The following is a 9,345-nucleotide window of genomic DNA, read 5'->3' on the forward strand; positions in this document are numbered from 1 at the left end:
ATTTCATAAATAAAATCAAGAAATCAAATAATTTCCATAAATACATTTAAAAACAACTTTTTAGAAGTAATGAAAATAGCAGATCTACAAGCTCACAACGCGACGCGAAGCGACACGTTGTGAGCTTGTAGATCTGCTATTTTCACTAGTTTGGGTCCCGGGCAAACATCTAATTTCTCTTTTGGGTCTCGAGCTAAAAAGCTTGGGAACCACTGTTGTAAGGAATACTTAGCCCCATTAAATGATATGATAGCAGACCCCTTATAACATACTAATAATAACATTAATACATTGGGTACCCATGTAGCCGGTGGGGCATTACCTTATCACTTTTAATAGCTTGGTCCTGACTAAATCCCATATTGTCAGCATTTAAAAGGTGATCACTGGCAATCATCTGAATCTACTATGATATACTATTTGTGAACTGTTTCCAATAATATTACAAACCTGATAACTTTCTTATAATTACTGAACTGAATTGAGAAGATTATCAGTAAAATGGAACTTGACAATAATAATAGTTCTTGAACTCACATGCATTTGAAAACCATAGTTCTTCTCAGCTGGGTAGTCTGTGATGTCATAACACGTGGACACGTTTATCTCACCGACTATGTCCTCTGCCTGAAACACAAAGTGGTAAATATCCAGTGTTGGAAGAAGTACACAGATGTTTTTACTACCACAATATTATAGGAACAATGTATTACAAACAAAAGGCCTGTATTCAATTTGTATTTGACTTACACTTACGTACAAAAGTATTGGCATCAAAATATATGAGTATCAAAGTAAAAGCAAAGCAAAGATTGACTAAATTCAAATGTTTGAATTTAGGTAAAGTGTATCACACACCTCCTCAGCACCTGAATCTCTGTAGAACCTCAGGCTTTGGTCAGTCAGGACAAACCAGTGTTTCTGCCACTACAGTATAGGGAGCATAGTCAAAGGAGAGAACATAATAATGCATGTTTGCTTCAATGAGACTAGATTAAATCTGTCATCATAACAAAAACAGACATTCATGATATTAATCCCTCTTGCTGTACACAGAGTCAAGGCCATGTTCACCTGTCCAACTGTATCCTTTTGCATCATCCATCCTTTCTTAAAGTTGAGTAGGTCAGGCTGGGGAGGAAGCAAATGATACAATTGCAACAGTTAACATTTTAAGTCCACATTCAAATGACCAACATCTGTTATTGCTTTTAGTGTTGTTGCTGATAATGTAATGTATTGTCTGTCATTATGGTTCATTAATTTGAGTACAATGGACCACAATGGAAACAAGGCACAAACCTGCTCATTGGGAGCAGTTAGGGTTTAAGTGTCTTGCTCAAGGACACTTTGACACTAACTAAGGGGAAGCCGCAGGATTGAACCGGGAACCTGCAGGCTGTCACTAATTGACAGTCTCGTGATGACAGCCCATACTTCACAGTCAGAAACTTTCTGTGCTCTTTAGATGCCTCAATTAAAGAATATTGAAAAACAAGACATCAGAAAACATGTCTTCTTTTATTTTCCTGAACTGATTATTTTAAAAGGTCACAACCATTCTAAGATAGTGTTTGTTCATACGCTTGTCCACCGGGCTCTCATTGACTTGGACGCATTCCATCAAACGTCCGGCTCCAGTTTCCCATCAAGAAAGGATCTAGAAAGTGACGTTTATCTATTTTCCTTCTTTACGTAGCCTTGATGGTAATGACTAATGAGGAGGGGAGGACTGGGAGACATCAGGCACAGAGTGCTGCAATGCTGAGACCAGAGACAGTTCTTGGCACAGAAATAATGGCAGAACTCCTGCTGAAGTCTCTTTCTGAACAGATTTTCTTGGGGTTTTGCTGTTTTGCCCCATTTAGTCATTGCCACTTACACTATTGCAGTCCCTGTAACTGTTGAACCCGGCCTCTGTTGCCTTTAACCCATTAAGACCAGAGGCCCGATTCTACAAATGCCTTCTAAATCAGTAGTTCTCAAACTTTTTCGTGCCAAGGACCCCCTAAATTGATTCTGGGGGTCCCTGGCACAAAACATTTTCAGATGGGGGGTCCGCGGCCAAATACATATCATTTTGTAGAATTGGCCTCAGGTCTTAATGGGTTAGTTAAAAGTGCATCTTGAGAATAGAAGTACCTGTGTCTTCAGTCGGTTGCAGTGCTGATTGGCAGCATCAGAACTCATTCCAGATGAGGACGGTGGCTCCAAAGCGGTACTACTACTACTTTCCATCTTTGTAGCATTATCAACATCACACATGCCTCTGATCGTATCCCTGGTTATCCCACACAAATAGAAAATACAACAATAGGTTGATTATTATTGCAGAACAACAAATGTGTGAACTTGACAATGTGCTATTTTCAATATTTTTAAAACTCTTTGCCTATAAGGAAATGCGCAAAATATGGACACCAAGTGGTTAATTCTTTACATTCAATACTTCTATATAGATACGTAGATGGACGGACAGACAGACAGACAGACAGACAGACAGACAGACAGACAGACAGACAGACAGACAGACAGACAGACAGACAGACAGACAGACAGACAGACAGACAGACAGAAGCCATATTCATCCAGAACCTGGTCACACTCACATTCATTCATTCTCTGGTTTAGTGCAGATGAAGGAATTTTGGAAAGAAAAAGACAATTGGGTGCTGCTAATCAGTGTTTGGTTGAGTGTGCTGTTACTGTTTTCCTAAGCCTTTTGAAGCACAGACAACAGAGACCCTGCCACTACTGTCATTCCTGGCAAACAAACAGTCAAAACAAAATGAACAAACATGCACGTAAGCAAATTATACACTATGACATGAACTGCTCATAGAACCACGTTTCCAAGTCCAAGACACAAACCACATGGACACTTTCAATTACTGCTCTTACCTTCTGTGCTGGAGCGCTGATCAAGAGAGCAGCATCTTGTGAACGGAGGAGCGGCAGAGAGCAAGGAGGTATGGAGTGGAGAGGAGACTGTTCAGTCTAGCTGTGAGACACGCTGGTCTGCTTCCTTCATGGACAACACAACGGTGCTGCCGGCTGATGTTGCCCCTGGTCCAGTTCCTACCAGCCGTGCTGTCAGTGGCATCCAAATCACCACTTCTGACAGTCGCCTTGTGCTGAGACAAGCTTTTAGAACTGCTGCTGCTACCACCAGCTTGTTTACATCCACTATTTACATCTGCCACAGATGGACACAGTTCCTTCTGGATCAGGAGAGAGAGAGAGAGAGAGAGAGAGAGAGAGAGAGAGAGAGAGAGAGAGAGAGAGAGAGAGAGAGAGAGAGAGAGAAAGTAATAATAATGCACAGAGGCAAGCACTTACACACGCAAATCAGTCTATAACAATTAGCAAGAGAATAGATGTGACAAAAATACTTGCATATTATGTTATGTCTCAAATATCTCATCCACCTATGCAATTGCATACTCTTTCACACGTGCAATCCTCTCACTCCTAAAGAGTACCTTTTAATCCATACAAGATCTCTTAATTTGCTTAAGTGCCATCTGACTAATGCTATGTGGTCACATGCCACACACACACACACACACACACACACACACACACACACACACACACACACACACACACCGCACACGCACACGCACACGCACACACACACACAGGGTGGAGAGTAAATAATCGTGAGTACTGCAACCTCATCAACCACACAGAGACAATCAATGACAGGATAAATCTCAGGTTGAACCACAGGACAGAGAAATCAATTAGCTCTACCAGGCTGCAAAGTCCTGACTTAGCTGCTTGTGCAAGATGTGAGCTGCATCTATAGTTGACCAAAAGCCTGTGAATGCAAAATAAATTACACCAAATGCTCACACTTTTCCCAACAAAGAAATTGTGTAAATGATGTATGAACACTGCATTTCTGAAAGCAGACAGTCAAATCCAATACCACACCACCCAGCTTCTTTGTTCTCAACATTGTACAGTTCAACTCAATATTTGTCATACATGTACTGTATACAGATACACATATACACATATACATACGCACACGCACACGCACGCACACGCACACGCACACGCACACATACACATATACATATACATATACATACAGTATACATATACATATACATATACATATACATATACATATACATATACATATACATATACATATACATATACATATACATATACATATACATATACATACTGTATACATATACATATACATATACATATACATATACATATACATATACATATACATACAGTATACATATACATATACATATACATATACATATACATATACATATACATATACATATACATATACATATACATATACATATACATATACATACTGTATACATATACATATACATATCCGGGGGACCAAACCTTTCAGTCACAAACACGCTCCTCTGACCTTTAGGCCACCGCTGCCCCCCTGATGTAATGCACATAAGCTCAAAAATAAGTAGAGTACAAGGTCAGGGCTGCCTAGGCTTAGGGTCAAAGCCCCCCAGTGACCTCAAGCCAATTTCACTGCACAACCTCACTAACTGCCATAAGAACATTCGTTTTAGGATCCTTGTGACATTCTGAGAATTTAATCCTGAGGAGATGTTCCCTAATCCTCAGGATGTTTCTGTTTTCTTTCCCTGAGCGTGGCTTATCAACTTTGAAGTTCACCTTGAGAACTTGTGAATAAATGTATTCACCTTGTGAATAAATGGTAAAAAATAAACAGAATCTAAAACAATTAAAAATATATGTCTATACTGGTTATTTTCACAATTCATCATACAACCATACAATGAAGTAGGGACTCACGTGGTTAAAATGTTAAGCGGAATGCATATTCTCACAACCTTGTCTTATAGAACGATGCGGAAAAAATATAAAGACGCATAACCATAAACTCACGATTGTTGGACGTAGCCTGTACATCTATATGGTGTACAGTATGGTAGCCTTGTTGCCCTTATTCTGTGTCGTTTTGTTAATCCTGGAATTTACCACGGCAAACTTTTCCTCCTGATACCTGTTTTGGAGAAAAGAACAAATTAAATAATCAGCATGTAGGCAGAGTATTTTCCTTACACAGGGTGTGAGTCCCGACAAACACAACCATTATTCCTACTGGTGGTGTAGCAGAGGAGGAAACACTACAATTATTTAAACACGTTGGTTACTAGTTACTTTACAGATTTTGAATATTACTACAAAACATACATTAACCACTTCAACACTTTATATACTTAGGCTATTTGAAAATATTTTTATACATTTGGAATTGGACATTCTGCAAAATGAGTACTTTTACTTTCAGTACTTATTTTAATGCGAATACTTTTGTACTTTTACTACGTACATTTTAAATACCAGACTTTTACTTGTAACAGAGTATTTTTTACAATGTTGTATTGATACTTTTACTTAAGTAAAACATTTGAGTACTTTTTCCACCAATGCTATTACCTTTGGCTATTGGATGCTTATTTTAAGTGCTAGATAACTTGAGTGGAACACTTTGATAGTACATAGGCCTGCACATCTAAAACCTCTCAATTTGAAAGGATAGCACAACACAGCATAGGATAGCACTGTGTACCAGAACATACTACAAGAATGACTGTAGACAGTTTTAGGGTTTCAGGGTTAGGGTTATATATTGAGAGCAGGGGTGGAAAGAAAATGGTTGTGCCGTGTCTGCAATGCATGCACATTCAGTAAAGTTGTCATTTATACGTCCAGTGTCATAACAATTACAAGAAAGATACAAACGCATACAAATGCAATTTTACATGTAGGAATTTAGCAGACACTCGATTCACAATGCAAGTCTAGAACTGTAATTGCATGGGACACAAGCACTGCACTACTAGCAACAATCATGACATTCACAGTTCATTCATAGCTTCTGAATTGATATACTAAATTGATATACTATGGGATAATTTTTTACAAGTACCTTTTTGATAGATACTTTAAAGCATGTGCTGGTTTCATCCATCTGATCCAATCAATTGTATACACTTTTAAAAGCAGACAGTGGTGCATTCAGTATGACACAGTGCACAGACCATCACCTCTTGTTTTCTGAAGCATATAGCTCCATCAGGACTCCATTACCTCCAGTTCTGTTTTTAGATGTTGGTCTCAAAAAGCTGTTCAGATGTCTTCCTCTGTAATCCACTGACTGAAACCACAGCTATGTGCAAGAAAACATGATCAGTAGAAACCTAGATAATGTTACCCATATTACGTTTTATCACAAGACATCTGTAAAAACCTGTAAGAACTCTGGCAAAACAAGGCAGACCAAAAATCCAACCATCCATATACTACAGTATGCTTACACACGAGACCTGTGTAACAACATGTTGTTGAAGAAGACACACACACACACACACACACACACACACACACACACACACACACACACACACACACACACACACACACACACACACACACACACACACACACACACACACACACACACACACACACACACACACACACACACCTAATAATCCCATACAGAGTTAACACAGCCTATTAGTGTTTTGCAGTATCAGGTCAACAGCTCAACAAGATTATCACATTCGGGGACCCTATTTTGAACTTGACACATTCCTCCCACTGTCTTCAAATGTTAACATTTTGGAAAAACACGATTTCACACAAACTGCTCTCCATTTTAACCACTTAGGCCATATTTGTCTCCGCCAGGCCGAAAGGCATGGCGAGAGAGTATGTTTTCCACCCCGTCCGTCCGTCCGTGTGTCCGTCCGTGTGTGTGTCCGTCCGTCCGTCTGTGACCAGCTAATCTCCGGCACCGTTGTCTTGATCGCAGCGAAACTGTGCACACACACTCCCTGGATGCCAATTCAGAACCTTTGCCCCAAATTTTTCTCATGGGCCTTTTATAGCGCCACCAGGAGGCCGATTTGTGCAAAACATATTTTTTGACAGTACTCCTACAGATTTTGTCCAAAAATCACGCAAATCAGTACACAGTATCTCTATAGTCATTAAACAAAAGAGCCTTTCAGATTTCTCATATTCCATCCTGTTTGTCTAAAAATGTCTTCCAAAGTTTGCAGGAGTGCTCCGTTTTGAACAAAATGCCTCAAATCATGTACACAGCATGCAATTTCCATGAAATTTTCCACGCACATTCCCATTAGGCCGAGGAAGAACTACCATTTGAAATTTTTCAAATCAGCCTCATGGTGGCGCTATAACAGCCCAATTCGTGTTTTTACCTATAATAGTACCGATCTGTGTAAAACTTTGTATGCACACTCCCTAGAGGTCAAGGAAAAACCTTTGCCCTGCATTTTTTACATCTGCCTTTTATAGTGCCCTTTTATAGGAGGCCGACTTATGTAAAACACATTATTTTATACTACTCCTTTGTATCCAAATTTCACGCAAATCGGTACACACAATCTCTATAGTCATGTGATCACGACGGATGTGTTTGATTTTTCATATTCCATTCTGATTGGCTAAGATTGACATCTAAAGTTTGCATTATTGGCTTGTTTTGAACAAAATTCCACAAATCATGAAGGCACCGTCCAATTGCGCTCAAACTTTGCACGCACATTCACACTATGTTGAGGAACAAATGCCACCCTTTTAACATTGGCCTGTTATAGCGCCACCAACAGGTCTAATTTAGCGAAACACATGTTTTTAACAAAATGCCTCAAATCATGAATGCAGTCAGTGTCCGATTGTCGTGCAAAGCTTAAGAAGAAATGGCACCCTTTTCACGTTGGCGGCCTATTATAGCGGCACCAGGAGGCCACAATAGCCTACCTGACCTGGCGGAGACCTGTGCTCCGAGGAGCACTTTTTCTAGTTTATATATATATATTTTTTTAAACATATTTTCTGTTTGCTACAGAGATGGAGAGAATAATAAACATTTGGTCTCCTTCACCAATCACAGCAGTAATGGCCATAAGCCCAGGGCCGGATTACCCATAGGCCGTTGGGGGCGAGTGCCCTGGGGCACCAGCCAATGGGGACACCCAAAAAAAAAAAAAAAAAAACTTTTTTTTTTTTTTTAATAAGAATTAAATAACATAACCTTAACATAACCCTAACCCTAAAACCGAAATAAAGTAACCAAAAACCGAAAAGAAACTAACAAAATCCGCCAATTTTTCGCACGATTTCGCGCGCGGGGGGCACCTCAACTTGAGGTCGCCCTGGGGCACCACATAGTGCTAATCCGGCCCTGCATAAGCCAATAGAAATGTCCATACTTGTCTATAATTCAGTCAGTTACAATGATACAGTCTGGGCCCGTATGGACATTTCTATGCTTATGGCCACGTGACGTCACCTCACAGTTTATTTGCTTGAAGGCATGGGCATGGAGCGTTTCGCTTCGCTGGTGAATCTAGACTGGGCTAAATTCACTTTGCGGATTGCAGATCCGGTCTAGAGCAGATACGGAAACGGTTCTACAAGTGTGAGGGGAATTTACCGGATATAGTAGGCGGGGTGGGCTCTTCTAGACCGGATTAGAGCACTGAGCAGTGAATAGAAGCCAAGCCTGGTTTCAAATCCGACCATCCGACGAGGCTGCCTGTGTCTGTCTGTCGCGCTGCTCCGAAAGTAGCCGATCTGCAAGCTTGCGGGGGAGAAGCGTCGTGGGCTTGTAGGTCGACTATCTTCCGCGCACGAGACCGTCATACGACGAAGTATAGAAATGTGGCTTTACGAGCCAGCCTCGGTGTTGCCAATTGCCATGTCCGCTTATTATAAGCGACGTTGGGCTTATTTTTCTGTGTTGCTTGTAAATATTGGTAGTTGCAGCGGGTTGCAGTTTTTTTGGGGCGTGTTTCTAGTGCTTATTTGGGCTTGTTTCACACATTTTAAATTATTTTAACCAGTGGCTCTCAAATATTTTCATGTCTTGAACCCCCAAATTAATATGTATTGTCCCTAACCCCCATCTGAAAATGTTTTGCCAGTGAGCCGATTTGTGTCGTTAGAATGTTTCAAAAATCTTCCAAATATTCAACATTTTAAATTCAAGATTTTTTTTTAAATACCAGACACAAATACACACAATATCTCTCAACACAGCGTGTTGTGAGCTTGTAGATCTGATATCAATGTAGCTCTGAATCATAGCCTCCTTCATAGAACTCCTTCAAGGCTATGAATCAAAGTTACGTTCAATGTATAGTATAGGTTTAAAGTGCAGGTTTAAAAATGGCCTAGCAATTGCTTCTTTTGGGCTTGTTTTCATAGACCTGGTTGCTTATTTCTCTCACATAATCTGGCAACCCTGCTTACAGCAACACAACATTAACAAAC

The sequence above is a fragment of the Gymnoscopelus braueri genome (genome assembly GCF_963280865.1).
Source record: "Gymnoscopelus braueri genome assembly, chromosome: 13".
In the NCBI taxonomy this organism is placed as follows: Eukaryota; Metazoa; Chordata; class Actinopteri; order Myctophiformes; family Myctophidae; genus Gymnoscopelus; species Gymnoscopelus braueri.